Source organism: Eleutherodactylus coqui, chromosome 4 (assembly GCF_035609145.1).
Source record: "Eleutherodactylus coqui strain aEleCoq1 chromosome 4, aEleCoq1.hap1, whole genome shotgun sequence".
In the NCBI taxonomy this organism is placed as follows: domain Eukaryota; kingdom Metazoa; phylum Chordata; class Amphibia; order Anura; family Eleutherodactylidae; genus Eleutherodactylus; species Eleutherodactylus coqui.
In genome coordinates, this window is record NC_089840.1 from 34,834,280 (window position 1) to 34,853,076 (window position 18,797).

Genomic DNA, 18,797 nt, shown 5'->3' on the forward strand with positions numbered 1-18,797 from the left:
CCTGGCCGCCGGCTCCGGTCTGCGCATGCGCCGGCTGCGCGGCAGACGGCACATCAAAGAGCCGGGGCCGCCAGGCGCGGGTGAGTACGCGCTCGTCCCTGCAGGCTCTGGGGTCGGATCGCGCGGCGAGATTTCTCGCTGCCGGATCCGACCCGCTCGTCTGCAGGCGGCCTTAGTCATTCATAGTATTTGTTCCAGGAAAATCCCAAGAGCATGAATATAGTTTCACTTTTATTATATCCCAGGGTGTGAGGAAGCTGATACTAACAATAGAGATCCTGTGTAATACGGAAAGTGAAAGCGTGGAGCAGAAACTACACTTAACACCCACAGAGTGGAATATCTGAGGGGGCTGAGAATGTTTGACATGAGGGAAGGTGATAATCTTGCAGCTTTTTTAGTCACTATGACTATGGGACAGGTGAAAACAAGGCTATTGCTCCCTGTTATGAGCCATTTCAAAGTGGGAAGAAGCTGACTGTAAAATAGGTGAATATAAATTATGTATAGTGGGGAGAGGCTGTACAAATAAAATTCCTTAGTTGTAGAAAACTGGTCCAAAGTTTTAAGATAATTGCATTTCTTCAGTGACTAAGTTCCTGTTTCCAGCAGTTGCTGTGATGGTTGTCTATCTGCTATTTGTCCAGTTTGAGTCACTGTTGGATAATATGCAGAGACTGGAGTGTGAGCGGTCGGATACGAATATCTCTTCTACAAAAGTTCCTCCACTGACACTAGAAGAATCTTACAATTTTGGTGTATGTGTTGAAGGGGGCACTTATTTTTTGCACTAAAACAAGAAATTGCTATGAAATTGTACAATTTCTTGTTTCAGCTTTATTTGATCTCTATGATGGTATTAGTGTATCTTAACACCACGAGAAGCTAGGGGTTTGACAGGAGGGTCAAGCCTGCAAGGTCGTTAGCACAGTACATGCAGCATGTACAGGTGATAATGTAAGGCAAACAATACTGTTACCCCGAGCTACAGGTGCCGGTCTAACCTCTTGTTCTGCGCTGCCTGGACTGTGATCTCCGTTGCAGCCGCCCCCCACTCATAGCTGCTGCCCTGAGCGGTGGTGCTCTGCCGGGACTGTGTGCTCCATGGCCGCTGCTCCCCCATTTGACAAGATTTCACCCTCAGCGCTGACCTGACATTGAGCTATGTACCAGCCGCTCCCCCGCTGGCAGCTGGCAGCCTTAGCGCTTTTGCTTCCCTGCCACGATAGTCGCATTGGGGGGTGTCGCCCAGGACAGGGGTGGGCGGCACATATCGGTCTGTCTTGCCCTCCGTCCCTGTCAGCTCCCTGCATCCTGTGTTTCACTGACATCGGGTGGGGGTGGAGGTGCCTGTGCCTATTGTTGAGCGGCAACGGCGGTGCTGTAACAACAGCAGGCCGATTTTGCCAGCGTGCTGCGACACTCAGGGAGGTTGCGCGTTGTGCGTGGGAGGAAAGGCTCTGCGCTTGCACCACGGACCGCTTATTTTTTTTTAATGCTTCATTTTACTGCCCTCCCACTACCTAGTTTAAAGCCTGCTGGGAAGCCAATCAGCATCAGGGGGCTTCGGCTCCCTGTCAATCTTGACTCCACCAGGACTTCCTGGTGGCTTCCAGATACACTAATACCCTCTATGGCTATAGTTATCAAACATGTTAAAGGGGTTGTCCCGCGCCGAAATGGTTTTTTTTTTTTTCACCCCCCCCCCCCCCGTTCGGCGCGAGACAAACCCGATGCAGGGGTTAAAAAAGAACACCGCACAGCGCTTACCTGAATCCCCGCGCTCCGGTGACTTCTTACTTACCGGTTGAAGATGGCCGCCGGGATCTTCTCCCTCCGTGGACCGCAGCTCTTCTGTGCGGTCCATTGCCGATTCCAGCCTCCTGATTGGCTGGAATCGGCATGTGACGGGGCGGAGCTACACGGAGCCCCATTGAGAAGAGAAGAAGACCCGGACTGCGCAAGCGCGTCTAATTTGGCCATTAGACGGCGAAAATTAGACGGCAACCATGGAGACGAGGACGCCAGCAACGGAACAGGTAAGTGAATAACTTTTGATAACTTCTGTATGGCTCATAATTAATGCACAATGTACATTACAAAGTGCATTAATATGGCCATACAGAAGTGTATAGACCCACTTGCTGCCGCGGGACAACCCCTTTAACACGCACTCTGACTCAGTTTCATTTTCATTTACTGGAAATATCTCATCAAGTTCTTTCACTTCTAACAGCACTTCACAACGAGCAGACAGGAGCCAGAGCTGTCGGTGAGTCTCGGGGATCTGACAGAGGGTTGGAGATGAGGGGTACAATAGACTGATGAGATGTCAGCACCCACATAACCTCCTGCTTTAGTATTCGGCACCTAGGCAATATATACTGAAATACTTACACAACCACCATTATTCTTTATCCGGGGAAGTTGGTCACAGCCTTTATTAAGGCCTCCTTCCGCTGCGAAGCCCGTCACGGCGCCCCCCAGAGACCCCATACTTACCAGCGGAAGATAGCGTGAAGACGCTTCCCCGCCCACCGCCGTCGCGTCATGTGACACGCCCACCGCGTCACATGACGCGGCCGGCCGTGTCACGTGACGCGCCGGCCGCGTCATATGACGCGCGGCGGTAGGCGGGGAAGCGTTTTTTCACGCTATCTTTCGCTGGTTGCAGCGGGAGATAGCGTGAACGGACGGCTTCCATTGACTGCAATGGAAGCTGTCAGCGCGTACACCCGCAGCAAATAGAACATGCTGCGGGTGAGAATGGGAGATTTCACGGTGCGTAATTCCGCGGTGGAATTACGCATCGTGTGCATTGTGCTATTAGGTTCAATAGAACCTAATAGCAGGGGGCAACGCAGCGGATTTTTGCCGCGGATTTACGCGGCGTAAATCCGTTCGTGGGAAGGAGGCCTAACTTTATAAATGAACATTAGCATACTTTGAATTGTATAAACCTCAGAAGTGAAATGCCGACTGGAGGTTAGACCCCGGGCAAGTCCACCTACCAAGCTCCAATTCCCCCATTTCTTACCCCACACCACCTGCTACGACTTGAGAGGGACACTGCAGAACACCTGAAAAACATGGAAAACAACCCTCACCACTTCAACAATCTCATTGTTCAAGTTTATCATGGCCGGCCGATATACACTGCCGATCTGATGCGCTGGATTACAATTCATCAGTTCAGATGGGCGTATTCCTACGGCGTAAAAGGGCCTGGTCGGCCAAGATAGCGCATACGGTGCGCATTTCGGCCAAGCGCTTTTATGCCGGCCAGGAAAGATCGTTCAGGAACTATCTTCTGGCCGGAATATGGCGGCGGGCCCCATAGGAGCCTATAGTAAGCTGCCGGAAAAGGGAGCTGCGAGGGAGTTTAGCAGTGCGTCTGCTAAACTCCCACCTCCTTCCCTCCTCCTCTCCGCCCCTTGCTGGCTGTTTGCAATGGGAGGGAGTGGGATGGGGGGTGAGAGCTAGATTCCACATACGGCTGCGTGAGCCTGGTGTTATTCAGACCGCTACCTGTAATACGTAACTTACAAGAAGCCCCGGGAACGTTCGCCTTCCTGCAGTTCCAGGAGCAGCTTGTTGAGCGTCTTCTGTGAGACCACCACACCTCAGCAAGATTACGGAGACTGACAGAGCGCTACTTTTTACACCCCATACCTGCCACTGAGGTCAAAAAATACCCCCCAAAAAACATGAGAGGAGGGGGGATACCCGGTTTTATTGCCCCATGTGCCCATCCCAACCAGCCTCCGTAATTACCCCTGTCTTCGGAAATACTACACAGTTCACATTATTACTTTTATTTAAGATTTGGGGAACGCCAAAAAGGGCGTGGAGTGTGTAGGGGGAGGGGTATTATTTTTAGGGAGTCAATTTTTATTCTGTACAAGTGAGCAATGGGGCCTGGGATTTATTCAGTTGTGCCCTGCAATCCAATGGGTGTTTCCTCCATTATAGGCCTAGTCATGGGTCCTGTAAGTAGGGCCACAATGGGTATGTTTCTGAACACAGGACAAATGGGGGTATCCATTTTGGGGTGAACGTCTTTATTTCTATGTACACTGTACAAAAAACAGTTTTTAAACTTTTCCTTTTGCTTTGCTTAGATTCATTCAAATACTGTGGGGTCAAAATATACAGTACACCACTAGAGGAATTTTTTAAGGGGTCTAGTTTTCAAAATGGGGTCACTTAACGGGGTTCCTTATCGTTTTGGCCGCTCAATGGCTCTATAAGTGGGTAATCGGGCCTGGAATTTATTCAGTTGTACCCTGAAATCCAACTAGTACTCCTTCCATTATAGGCTGAGCCATGTGTCCTATAAGTAGATTAGGGCCACAAAGGGTATGTTTCTGAATGCGGGCAAACAGGAGTATCCATTTTGGCATGGAGGTCTTTATTTATATGTGTGCTGTACAAAAAAACTGTTTTTAAATGGACACAATTGTCCAAAAAATGAAAATTGTAATTTTTTCCTACTCCTTTGCTTGAATTCATTCAAAAACTGTGGGATCAAAATACACAGCACACCCCGAGATAAATTCGTTAAGGGGTCTAGTTTTCAAAATGGGGTCATTTATCGGGGTTTTCTATGGTTTTGGGCACTCAAGAGCTCTACATGTGTGCTATGGGGCCTAAAACGCCTTCAAGCAAAATTTCTGTTCTGGAAGTCACTGACTACTCCTTTCATTTTGGTCCCCGTTGTGCATTCAGATATAAGATTAGGGCCACAATAGGTATGTCTCTGAACACAGGACAAACAGGGGGATCCATTTTGGGGTGTAAATCCTCATTTTCATGTAAACTATAGGAAAAAAATATGTCTGTCCCTGGCAGAGCATTGCTTTCTGGACGCAGGGCTTGAAATCCCCGCCTCCAGAAAGCTAATACTGTGTTTAGCTAACACACGCCATCAGCCAATCACAGCCATTCAATGACATCATTGAATGGCTGTGATTGGCTGAAGGCACGTGTGTTTTCAGGAGGCGGGGATTTCAAGCCCTGTGTCCAGAAAGCAATGCTCTGCCAGGGACCAGGAGGGAGCGACAGCCTGCAGCAGCGCCGCAGAACGCCGGGGGAGGTGAGTAATGATTTTTTTTTTTGCTCCGCTGTATTCCCGGCGTATAAGGTGAAAGTTGGGGGGTCATCTTATACGCCCCGTCGCCTTATACGCCGGTATATACGGTAAACGTTTTTCAAATGTGCATTCAGAATAAAGTAAATAGATGGAAATATATATCTTAGCAAAAGTTTGTACAGGATGTTTGCACATATGTGATATACTACAATTGAAAATGTGAGAAAACGATAATTTTTTCAAAATGTTCCCAATATTGGTGCTTTTAATATATATACAGTGTGTATATATATATATATATATATATATATATATACACACACACACAAATTATATCGGACTATTTTCACCACCTAAATGAAGTACAATATGTGGCGAAAAAACACTGTCAGAATCACTTGGATATGCAAAACCTTTACGGAGCTATTCTATGTTAAAGTGACACATGTCAGATTTTCAAAATTTGGCCTGGTCATTAAGGTGCAAACAGGCTTGGTCACTAAGGGGTTAAGTTAGACTGGAGAGGTGAGAAGAAGAAGAAAATGCTTTGAAGGAAGAAATGGAGAGAGTGTGGAGGAGAGAAGAATGCAAGCTTGGGAGGAGAGAAGAGCCAGGGCGTGGAGCCTAAGCAAGCCAGGCTCAAGTCGGGAGTAGTCGGTTCTTTGCTATAAGATGAGTTCAGTAGAATGAAAAAAATCAAGCATTGGAGGCCAGAGCGAAGAGAGTATTTTTCATTCCTGCGGCTGGAAAAAGTACAGACAGGACAGACCCTTCAGAACTAGGAGAAAGGGGCTATTATTTCAAGCTATACCTGAGAGGTTAGTGTTAAAAGCTACATTTGTGAAATTGGAACTGTTATGTTACTATGAAGATGTTCAGTAAACTGTGTACCTTCAGTTTACTTTATCAACTCCCATAAGGCCTCTCTTCTCTACATAGGGATCCCAGTTCTTTGAAAAAAAGCATTAGAATTTGGGGGCCCTGTTACAGATTTTGCATCGGGGCCCAGAAGCTTCAAGTTACGCCTCTGATTGGGCCATAAAACGCGGCCTGATATCGCACAAACCGACATGTGGTTTTCATGCACATGCAAGGTGTTTTTCAGTCAAAAACTCCTGGCATCACTTCTATGAAATTGCGATCCTCAGGCAAGTGTTTTATACGCCACAGAGGATTGCAAGTGTTTCCCATTGATTTCAATGGGAAACATCACATTGCACTCACATGCACAGCGCACAGCATGCGAGTGCATGTGATGCCTTTAAAAGGTCCCATTGAAAACAAGTTTTCCAAGGGAATGGCAAAAGATGAAGGAAAATAAAATCGCAGATAGTTAATAGATAATTAGATGCAGATGAGCAGTACAGCTGTGGAATGGAGGAATCCAAAATAGCCGCTTTCTCATGTCGCTTCCCCGAAACAGGCATAAAAAATATAAATATAAAAATGTTAACAATAAAAACTACAAGTTGTCCCTCAAAAAACGGGTGTGATACAACTCTGTCGAGTGGCAAATAAAACTGTTCTGGCCTTGGAATTTAGCACTATAGCAAAAGTATTTATATTGTGCAAAAGTGGTGAATAGAGATGAGCGAACGTACTCATCCGAGCTTGATGCTCATTCGAGTATTAGCGTGTCCGAGATGCTCGTTACTCGAGACGAGCACCACGCGATGTTCGGGTTACTTTCACTTTCATCTCTGAGACGTTAGCGCGCTTTTCTGGCCAATAGAAAGACATGGAAGGCATTACAACTTCCTCCTGTGACGTTCCATCCCTATACCACCCCTCTGCAGTGAGTGGCTGGGGAGATCAGGTGACACCCGAGTATTAAAATCTGCCCCGCCCGCGGCTCGCCACAGATGCATTCTGACATAGATCAGGGAAAGTGCTGTCTTGCTGTAGCTGCTATAGGGAGAGAGTTAGGTGTTATATTAGTCTTCAAGAACCCCAACGGTCCTTCTTAGGGCCACATCTGACCGTGTGCAGTACTGTTGAGGCTGCTTTTAGCAGTGTTGCACAATTTTTTTTTTTGTATATCGGCGTGCAGACCATTGCGTCCTCAGTCTGCAGTCATTGTACAGAGTATAGGGGCAGTACTGGTGAGGCAGGGAAAGAGGGAAAGGTGAAAGAGATATACTGTCTATATAGGCAGTGGACTTTTTCAAAAAAATTGGGGAAAAATACTATCTTTGGGCTGCCTGTGACAGTCTTCAGTGTACTGCGTGTCTGCTGGGGGTAGTAGTCCTAATTAATATGCAGCTAAGCGTTACAGCAGGCGTGCGCAAAATTGTTTCCTGGCTCTGCTGTGCCCGTTACATCACCGCCGTCATAGTGCCAGAGGGAAAGAGTATACAATATATACGCTACATACAGTATCTGTCTGGTGTTTCAGCTCACCATTTAAAAAAAGGGAAGCCAAATACTTAAGGCGTACCACTGCCCTTTGGCGACTTGACTGCTTCTGCGCTGTGAATTCCACTAGCTCAGTCCTACGCACCTAGGTCTCACTACAGGCGTGCGCAAAATTGTTTCCTGGCTCTGCTGTCTCCGTTACATCATCGCCGTCATAGCGCCAGAGGGAAACAGTAAACATAATATACGCTGCATACAGTATCTGCTGTTTCAGCTCACCATTTAAAAAAAGGGAAGCCAAATACTTAAGGCGTACCACTGCCCTTTTGGCGACTTGACTGCTTCTGCGCTGTGAATTCCACTAGCTCAGTCCTACGCACCTAGGTCTCACTACAGGCGTGCGGAAAATTGTTTCCTGGCTCTGCTGTCTCCGTTACATCACCGCCGTCATAGCGCCAGAGGGAAACAGTAAACATAATATACGCTGCATACAGTATCTGCTGTTTCACCTCACCATTTAAAAAAAGGGAAGCCAAATACTTAAGGCGTACCACTGCCCTTTGGCGACTTGACTGCTTCTGCGCTGTGAATTTCACTAGCTCAGTCCTACGCACCTAGGTCTCACTACAGGCGTGCGCAAAATTGTTTCCTGGCTCTGCTGTGCGTTCCGTAAGCGAAGTCAGCCTCCAACCACAGGCCAATAAGCGGCACATTTAATTACAGCGTTCTGTTTCTGCTCTACTCGTAATACACCATGCTGAGGGGTAGGGGTAGGCCTAGAGGACGTGGACGCGGGCGAGGACGCAGAGGCCCAAGTCAGGATGTGGGCACAGGCCGAGCTCCTGATCCAGGTGTATCGCAGCCAACTGCTGCGGGATTAGGAGAGAGGCAAGTTTTAGGGGTCCCCAGATTCATCTCACAATTAATGGGTCCACGCGGTAGACCTTTATTAGAAAATGAGCAGTGTGAGCAGGTCCTGTCGTGGATGGCAGAAAGTGCATCCAGCAATCTATCGACCACCCAGACTTCTACGCCGTCCACTGCTGCAACTCTGAATCCTCTGGCTGCTGCTCCTCCTTCCTCCCAGCCTCCTCACTCCATTACAATGACACATTCTGAGGAGCAGGCAGACTCCCAGGAACTGTTCTCGGGCCCCTGCCCAGAATGGGCAGCAATGCTTCCTCTCCCACCGGAGGAGTTTGTCGTGACCGATGCCCAACCTTTGGAAAGTTCCCAGGATCCGGGGGATGAGGCAGGGCACTTCCGGCAACTGTCTCAAGAGCTTTCAGTGGGTGAGGAGGACGATGACGATGAGACACAGTTGTCTATCAGTGAGGTAGTAGTAAGGGCAGTAAGTCCGAGGGAGGAGCGCACAGAGGATTCGGAGGAAGAGCAGCTGGACGATGAGGTGACTGACCCCACCTGGTTTGCTAAGCCTACTGAGGACAGGTCTTCAGAGGGGGAGGCAAGTGCAGTAGCAGGGCAGGTTGGAAGAGGCAGTGCAGTGGCCAGGGGTAGAGGCAGGGCCAGACCGAATAATCCACCAACTGTTTCCCAAAGCGCCCCCTCGAGCCATGCCACCCTGCAGAGGCCGAGGTGCTCTAAGGTCTGGCAGTTTTTCACTGAGAGTGCAGACGACCGCCGAACTGTGGTGTGCAAGGTTTGTCGCTCCAAGATCAGCCGGGGAGCCACCACCACCAGCCTCACCACCACCAGCATGCGCAGGCATATGATGGCCAAGCACCCCACAAGGTGGGACGAAGGCTGTTCACCGCCTTCGGTTTGCACCACTGCCTCTCCCCCTGTGCCCCAACCTGCCACTGAGATCCAACCCCCCTCTCAGGACACAGGCACGACCGTCTCCCGGCCTGCACCCACACCCTCACTTCCGCTGTCCTCGGCCCCATCCAGCAATGTCTCTCAGTGCAGCGTCCAGCCGTCGCTAACACAACTGTTTGAGCGCAAGTGCAAGTACGCCGCCACGCACCCGCACGCTCAAGCGTTAAACGTGCACATTGCCAAATTGATCAGCCTGGAGATGCTGCAGTATAGGCTTGTGGAAACGGAGGCTTTCAAAAGCATGATGGCGGCGGCGGCCCCGCGCTACTCGGTTCCCAGTTGCCACTACTTTTCCCGATGTGCCGTCCCAGCCCTGCACGACCACGTCTCCCGCAACATTGTATGCGCCCTCACCAACGCGGTTACTGCCAAGGTCCACTTAACAAGAGACACGTGGACAAGCACAGGCGGGCATGGCCACTATATCTCCCTGACGGCACATTGGGTGACTTTAGTGGAGGCTGGGACAGAGTCAGAGCCTGGGACCGCTCACGTCCTACCCACCCCCAGAATTGCGTGCCCCAGCTCGGTGGTGGTATCTGCGGGGGTGTATGCTTCCTCCACTAAACCACCCTCCTCCTCCTCCTACGCAACCTCTGTCTCGCAATCAAGATGTGTCAGCAGCAGCACGTCGCCAGCAGTCGGTGTCGCGCGGCGTGGCAGCACAGCGGGGAAGACAGTATGTCGCTGGATAGTCAGAGCACCCTCATGTCTATATCTCAGCGCGTTGAGGAGGAGGAGGGGGGGGAGGTGCATGAGGAGGAGGAGGAAGAGACAGCTTGGCCCACTGCTGAGGGTACCCATGCTGCTTGCCTGTCATCCTTTCAGCGTGTATGGCCTGAGGAGGATCCTGAAAGTGATCTTCCTAGTGAGGACAGCCATGTGTTGCGTACAGGTACCCTGGCACACATGGCGGACTTCATGTTAGGATGCCTTTCTTGTGACCCTCGCATTACACGCATTCTGGCCACTAAGGATTACTGGGTGTACACACTGCTCGACCCACGGTATAAGGAGAACCTTTCCACTCTCATACCCGAAGAGGAAAGGGGTTCGAGAGTGATGCTATACCACAGGACCCTGGCGGACAAACTGATGGTAAAATTCCCATTCGACAGCGCCAGTGGCAGAAGGCACAGTTCCGAGGGCCAGGTAGCAGGGGAGGCGCGGAGATCAGGCAGCATGTACAGCGCAGGCAGGGGAACACTCTCCAAGGCCTTTGCCAGCTTTATGGCTCCCCAGCAAGACTGTGTCACCGCTCCCCAGTCAAGGCTGAGTTGGCGGGAGCACTGTAAAAGGATGGTGAGGGAGTACGTAGCCGATCGCACGACCGTCCTCCGTGACGCCTCTGCCCCCTACAACTACTGGGTGTCGATGCTGGACACGTGGCCTGAACTTGCGCTGTATGCCCTGGAGGTGCTTGCTTGTCCTGCGGCTAGCGTCTTGTCAGAGAGGGTGTTTAGTGCGGCTGGGGGAATCATCACGGATAAGCGTACCCGCCTGTCAACTGACAGTGCCGACAGGCTTACACTCATAAAGATGAACAAAGCCTGGATTTCCCCAGAGTTCTCTTCTCCACCAGCGGACAGCGGCGGTACCTAAACAATACGTAGGCTGCACCCGCGGATGGAAGCATCGTTCTCTATCACCATCAAAAACGTGGACCTTTTAGCTTCATCAATCTGTGTATTATATTCATCCTCCTCCTCCTGCTCCTCCTCCTGAAACCTCACGTAATCACGCCGAACGGGCAATTTTTCTTAGGCCCACAAGGCTCAGTCATATGACTTTAGTAAACAATGTTTATACGTTTCAATTCTCATTAAAGCGTTGAAACTTGCACCTGAACCAATTTTTATTTTAACTGGGCTGCCTACAGGCCTAGGTACAAATTAAGCCACATTAACCAAAGCGATTAATGGGTTTCACCTGCCCTCTTGGTTGGGCATGGGCAATTTTTCTGAGGTACATTAGTACTGTTGGTACACCAATTTCTTTGGGCCCTCGCCTACAGTGTAATCCTAGTAATTTTTATGGGCTTCGCCTGCACTCATGGTACAGCAAGGTATGTGGGGTTGGCCTACACTTTTGCTACATAAATATAACTGGGGCCTTGTCTATACTGCAACTACTGAAATGTGCAAGAGACTGTTATCTCCCTAAACTGCTGCAACGGGAATGTTACTGTGGCCTGTCTTGACTGCTACTACTACTGAAATGGAACTAATACTGTGCTCCCCCTATACTGCTGCTTCGGAATTGTTACTGGGGCCTGTCTAGACTGCTACTACTACTGAAATGGAACTAATACTGTGCTCCCCCTATACTGCTGCTAGTGATATGTTACTGGGGCCTGTCTAGACTGCTACTACTACTGAAATGGAACGAATACTGTGCTCCCCCTATACTGCTGCTAGTGATATGTTACTGGGGCCTGTCTAGACTGCTACTACTACTGAAATGGAACTAATACTGTGCTCCCCCTATACTGCTGCTTCGGAATTGTTACTGGGGTCTGTCTTGACTGCTACTACTACTGAAATGGAACTAGGACTGCGCTCCCCCTATACTGCTGCTTCGGAATTGTTACCAGGGCCTGTCTTGAGTGCTACTATTACTGAAATGGAACTAAGACTGTGCTCCCCCTATACTGCTGCTTCGGAATTGTTACCAGGGTCTGTCTTGAGTGCTACTATTACTGAAATGGAACTAAGACTGTGCTCCCCCTATACTGCTGCTTCGGAATTGTTACTGGGGCCTGTCTGGACTGCTACTACTACTAAAATGGAACTAATACTGTGCTCCCCCTATAATGCTGCTAGTGATATGTTACTGGGGCCTGTCCCTAATGCTACCGCTGAAATGTTACTAATTCTGGGCTCTACCTATACCGCTGCTAATGCTATGTCACTGGGGTGTGGAAACGGAGGCTTCCAAAAGACATGATGGTGGCGAGGCCATTTCCCACCAATGCGGTTACTGTTAAGGTGCATATAACCATGGACACGTGGAGAGCACACGTAGTGCCTCAAAAACATCCCCCTCCTCCTCCAACAATGAAAACATTCTTGGCAAATACCTTTGCATAGGTCTGTCTGGTGGCAGTCCAAGAATTTCACCTTTACCGACACAACAAGAGAGCCCCCCCATCATCCCCCCGCCGCGGTCCACTTAATCCTGGCCACATTCCGAAAACCAACTAAATAAAACCGCGCTACTAGGTCCGCAGTCGCCACCACATTCCCACCAACGCGGTTACTGTTAAGGTACATATTACCACTCTGACTGGGGCATGCACTGTGGGCCGAAGCACACCTGTATTGTATGTGACGTTAGCTCTGCTGAGCAGAGCACTGCAATGGGATACATTTATGTACCGCCGAAGCCCACCTGCATTTAATCTGACGTTAGCTTTGCTGTCCAGGGCACTGCAATGGGATATATTTATGTACCGCTGGTGGCTTCCTGGGACCCACCCATGCTGTCGGTCCACACGGACTTCACAATAGGGAGTTGTACCTGCCTGTGTGTACTTATAAAAAAACCCAGTCTGACTGGGGCATGCAGTGTGGGCCGAAGCCCACCTGCATTTAATCTGACGTTAGCTTTGCTGTCCAGGGCACTGCAATGGGATATATTTATGTACCGCCGGTGGCTTCCTGGGACCCACCCATGCTGTCGGTCCACACGGAGTTGTAACTGCATGTGTCTACTTATAAAGAACCGCAGTCTGACTGGGGCATGCAGTGTGGGCCGAAGCCCACCTGCATTAAACCTGACGTTACCTCAGCTGTGATGGGCAATGCAATGGGATATATTTATGTACCGCCGGTGGGTTCCAGGGTGCCACCCATGCCATGGGTCCACAGGGACTTCACATTAGGGAGTTGTACCTGCCAGTGTCTATTTATTAAAAATCCTGGTCAGACTGGGGCATGCAGTGTGGGCCGAAGCCCACCTGCATTAAACCTGACGTTACCTCAGCTGTGATGGGCAATGCAATGGGATATATTTATGTACCGCCGGTGGCTTCCTGGGACCCACCCATGCTGTCGGTCCACACGGAGTTGTAACTGCATGTGTCTACTTATAAAGAACCCCAGTCTGACTGGGGCATGCAGTGTGGGCCGAAGCCCACCTGCATTAAACCTAACGTTACCTCAGCTGTGATGGGCAATGCAATGAAATATATTTATGTACCGCCGGTGGGTTCCAGGGAGCCACCCATGCCGTTGGTCCACAGGGACTTCACATTAGGGAGTTGTACCTGCCAGTGTCTATTTATTAAAAATCCTGGTCAGACTGGGGCATGCAGTGTGGGCCGAAGCCCACCTGCATTAAACCTGACGTTACCTCAGCTGTGATGGGCAATGCAATGGGATATATTTATGTACCGCCGGTGGCTTCCTGGGACCCACCCATGCTGTCGGTCCACACGGAGTTGTAACTGCATGTGTCTACTTATAAAGAACCCCAGTCTGACTGGGGCATGCAGTGTGGGCCGCAGCCCACCTGCATTAAACCTAACGTTACCTCAGCTGTGATGGGCAATGCAATGGAATATATTTATGTACCGCCGGTGGGTTCCAGGGAGCCACCCATGCCGTGGGTCCACAGGGACTTCACATTAGGGAGTTGTACCTGCCAGTGTCTATTTATTAAAAATCCTGGTCAGACTGGGGCATGCAGTGTGGGCCGAAGCCCACCTGCATTAAACCTGACGTTACCTCAGCTGTGATGGGCAATGCAATGGGATATATTTATGTACCGCCGGTGGCTTCCTGGGACCCACCCATGCTGTCGGTCCACACGGAGTTGTAACTGCATGTGTCTACTTATAAAGAACCGCAGTCTGACTGGGGCATGCAGTGTGGGCCGAAGCCCACCTGCATTAAACCTGACGTTACCTCAGCTGTGATGGGCAATGCAATGGGATATATTTATGTACCGCCGGTGGGTTCCAGGGTGCCACCCATGCCATGGGTCCACAGGGACTTCACATTAGGGAGTTGTACCTGCCAGTGTCTATTTATTAAAAATCCTGGTCAGACTGGGGCATGCAGTGTGGGCCGAAGCCCACCTGCATTAAACCTGACGTTACCTCAGCTGTGATGGGCAATGCAATGGGATATATTTATGTACCGCCGGTGGCTTCCTGGGACCCACCCATGCTGTCGGTCCACACGGAGTTGTAACTGCATGTGTCTACTTATAAAGAACCCCAGTCTGACTGGGGCATGCAGTGTGGGCCGAAGCCCACCTGCATTAAACCTAACGTTACCTCAGCTGTGATGGGCAATGCAATGAAATATATTTATGTACCGCCGGTGGGTTCCAGGGAGCCACCCATGCCGTTGGTCCACAGGGACTTCACATTAGGGAGTTGTACCTGCCAGTGTCTATTTATTAAAAATCCTGGTCAGACTGGGGCATGCAGTGTGGGCCGAAGCCCACCTGCATTAAACCTGACGTTACCTCAGCTGTGATGGGCAATGCAATGGGATATATTTATGTACCGCCGGTGGCTTCCTGGGACCCACCCATGCTGTCGGTCCACACGGAGTTGTAACTGCATGTGTCTACTTATAAAGAACCCCAGTCTGACTGGGGCATGCAGTGTGGGCCGCAGCCCACCTGCATTAAACCTAACGTTACCTCAGCTGTGATGGGCAATGCAATGGAATATATTTATGTACCGCCGGTGGGTTCCAGGGAGCCACCCATGCCGTGGGTCCACAGGGACTTCACATTAGGGAGTTGTACCTGCCAGTGTCTATTTATTAAAAATCCTGGTCAGACTGGGGCATGCAGTGTGGGCCGAAGCCCACCTGCATTAAACCTGACGTTACCTCAGCTGTGATGGGCAATGCAATGGGATATATTTATGTACCGCCGGTGGCTTCCTGGGACCCACCCATGCTGTCGGTCCACACGGAGTTGTAACTGCATGTGTCTACTTATAAAGAACCGCAGTCTGACTGGGGCATGCAGTGTGGGCCGAAGCCCACCTGCATTAAACCTGACGTTACCTCAGCTGTGATGGGCAATGCAATGGGATATATTTATGTACCGCCGGTGGGTTCCAGGGTGCCACCCATGCCATGGGTCCACAGGGACTTCACATTAGGGAGTTGTACCTGCCAGTGTCTATTTATCAAAAATCCTGGTCAGACTGGGGCATGCAGTGTGGGCCGAAGCCCACCTGCATTAAACCTGACGTTACCTCAGCTGTGATGGGCAATGCAATGGGATATATTTATGTACCGCCGGTGGCTTCCTGGGACCCACCCATGCTGTCGGTCCACACGGAGTTGTAACTGCATGTGTCTACTTATAAAGAACCCCAGTCTGACTGGGGCATGAAGTGTGGGCCGAAGCCCACCTGCATTAAACCTAACGTTACCTCAGCTGTGATGGGCAATGCAATGGAATATATTTATGTACCGCCGGTGGGTTCCAGGGAGCCACCCATGCCGTGGGTCCACAGGGACTTCACATTACGGAGTTGTACCTGCCAGTGTCTATTTATTAAAAATCCTGGTCAGACTGGGGCATGCAGTGTGGGCCGAAGCCCACCTGCATTAAACCTGACGTTACCTCAGCTGTGATGGGCAATGCAATGGGATATATTTATGTACCGCCGGTGGCTTCCTGGGACCCACCCATGCTGTCGGTCCACACGGAGTTGTAACTGCATGTGTCTACTTATAAAGAACCGCAGTCTGACTGGGGCATGCAGTGTGGGCCGAAGCCCACCTGCATTAAACCTGACGTTACCTCAGCTGTGATGGGCAATGCAATGGGATATATTTATTTACCGCCGGTGGGTTCCAGGGAGCCACCCATGCCGTGGGTCCACACGGATTTCCCATTGCGGAGTTGTACCTGCCTGTGACTATTTATAAAAAACCCCGGTCTGACTGGGGCATGCCGACACCTTGACAGAATAAATAGTGTGTGGCACATGGGTTCCCCATTGCTATGCCCACGTGTGCAGCTCCTGATGGAGGTGGCACAGGATTGGATTTCTCATTGCTTCTGTACAGCATTGTGGGCTATCGCCCCGCCCCTTTTAAAGAGGGTCGCTGCCTGGCCGTGCCAACCCTCTGCAGTGTGTGCCTCCGGTTCCTCCTCATGGCAGACGCACTTATAAATAGACATGAGGCTGGTGTGGCTATGAGGCCAGCGTGTGGCATGAGTGCAGCTGAAGGCTGCGCAGGGACACTTTGGTGTGCGCTGTGGACACTGGGTCGTGCGGAGGGGGTTTGGGCAGCATGTTACCCAGGAGAAGTGGCAGCGGAGTGACATGCAGGCAGTGATTGTGCTTTGTTGTAGGTAGTGTGGTGCTTAGCTAAGGTATGCCTTGCTAATGAGGGTTTTTCAGAAGTAAAAATTGTTGGGAGGGGCCCACTCTTGCCGCTATTGTGGCTTAATAGTGGGACCTGGGAACTTGAGATGCAGCCCAGCATGTTGCCCCTCGCCTGCCCTATCCGTTTCTGTGTCGTTCCCATCACTTTCTTGAATTGCCCAGATTTTCACAAATGAAAACCTTAGCGAGCATCGGCGATATACAAAAATGCTCGGGTCGCCGATTGACTTCAATGGGGTTCGTTACTCGAAACGAACCCTCAAGCATCGCGAAAAGTTCGTCTCGAGTAACGAGCACCCGAGCATTTTGGTGCTCGCTCATCTCTAGTGGTGAAACATAATAAAACCTCTATGAGGCCCAAGGCACACGGGCATATTTGCATTGCAGAATTGGGAGCGGGCATCCTCCTCCGCATTCCACAGCAAATACCGCCTATAGACATTCTATGGAAAATTGCTTTTCAATGCCCACGAGTAGAAATCAATTGCGATTTTCTGCTTGCGGAGGGAAAATCCTAGCATCTCGTATTTCAGTATGGATGGCTTCCATTGAAGTTAATTAAAGCTGTCCGATCTGCGGCCCTTCCGCAGTGACATTGCAGAAGGGTCACAGATTCCGCATTATCGCCTAGCAATGGCGCAACATTTTCTGTACTGTATGTTGCACAGCTGCAGCGTCTGAGGGGTTAACTCCCATAAAATCATTGCCTGTCAGCTCTGCTGCTGATTGTATCTATCCCACTTTTTCATGTTGTTTAAGTGAAGTGATAAAAGTGAGTGTCTGAGAGCAACTGCTGTTAGAGTAGGGTTCCATCATACCTGTTGCTGGGGACTAACACAGAGCCGCATTGGAGCACCATAAGCTTCCATGTTGGTGAAGATGGAGGAAGACGAACGACCTCCCGCAGCGTCTGGAGAGTGGATGTGAGAGGAGTGAGTCCCTTCCAGAGAGAGAGCATGCAACCCTCAGGTTACTGAAACAGTAACAGGCATCTTTTTCTGTGTGGCCGTCCGCCAATAGGATCACCGTAACAAAGTACTTAATTGTGACACCCATGCGGATAATCTGCGGGGTGCATCTAGGCTAAGCCGTCTCGTTAAGTAATTCTTGCCGCCAGAAAGTATGTGGAGTGATTCGTGTCTTTTACCTCCTCCAGCGTATACTCAACCAGGACCAGTGACATATAAATAACATGGACTATAGGGCCGTTTTGTTCCTGTGCTTTTTCATCCCAGTCTCTGAGCTTCTGCCTGTAACTTATACAAGTGAATGATACCTGTAACTACGTTTAATGCAAGTAAAGTTTTACCGGGCCTCAACCGTTCCTGAGGACCCGAGGTACAAAACACAAGACTCTGTGTTGTTACTCCGCCACATAGACTAATGGTGTGTAGGAACGTCTCGACGTGATTTCTACAACTACCCCTCTCATTCTGAGTTCCACTGACCCTATCCTCTGCTGCAGTAACTCCCTCCGGGACTGGGAGTTGGTAAGTGCCACCGTGACAGGTCCATGCACTACACCCTCCCAACTCCAGCCGTATGTTTAGGTAGAGAGTCATTCCCTGCAATGTCTCCCTCATAGGTATTGCAAAAGCTGCTGTGGCCACCCTGCGGGTATTGTCCCTTTACAGGATAGGGTGCAACACATTGATGAAAAAAGGAAAAAGTTATGACGTCTGGAAAACAAAAGGGGAAAAGATTTACTGGTTCTTAAAGGGGTTGTCCCGAGGCAGCAAGTGGGTCTGTACACTTCTGCATGGCCATAATAATGCACTTTGTAATGTACATTGTGCATTAATTATGAGCCATGCAGAAGTTATAAAAAGTTTTATACTTACCTGTTCCGTTGCTGGCGTCCTCGTCTCCATGGTGCCGACTAATTTTCGCCCTCCGATGGCCAAATTAGCCGCGCTTGCGCAGTCCGGGTCTTCTGCAGTCTTCTATGGGGCTCCGTGTAGCTCCGTGTAGCTCCGCCCCGTCACGTGCCGATTCCAGCCAATCAGGAGGCTGGAATCGGCAATGGACCGCACAGAAGAGCTGCGGTCCACGGAGGAAGAGGCCATCTTCAGCGGTGAGTAGAGAAGTCACCGGAGCGCGGGGATTCAGGTAAGCGCTCCGGTGAGCTTTCTTTACCTCCCT

At 50.2% G+C, this 18,797-nt stretch overlaps 1 protein-coding gene across 1 annotated transcript in view; it reads left to right on the plus strand.

The window, feature by feature from the left end:
- The first annotated feature begins 2,247 nt into the window (after positions 1 to 2,247).
- LOC136624581 (butyrophilin subfamily 1 member A1-like) overlaps positions 2,248 to 18,797 on the plus strand; it is a 40,528-nt gene continuing 23,978 nt past the window's right edge. The window contains exon 1 of the mRNA XM_066598541.1: positions 2,248 to 2,272. The gene's annotated coding sequence lies outside the window, so the exon portion shown is untranslated. The remainder of the gene's footprint in view (positions 2,273 to 18,797) is intronic.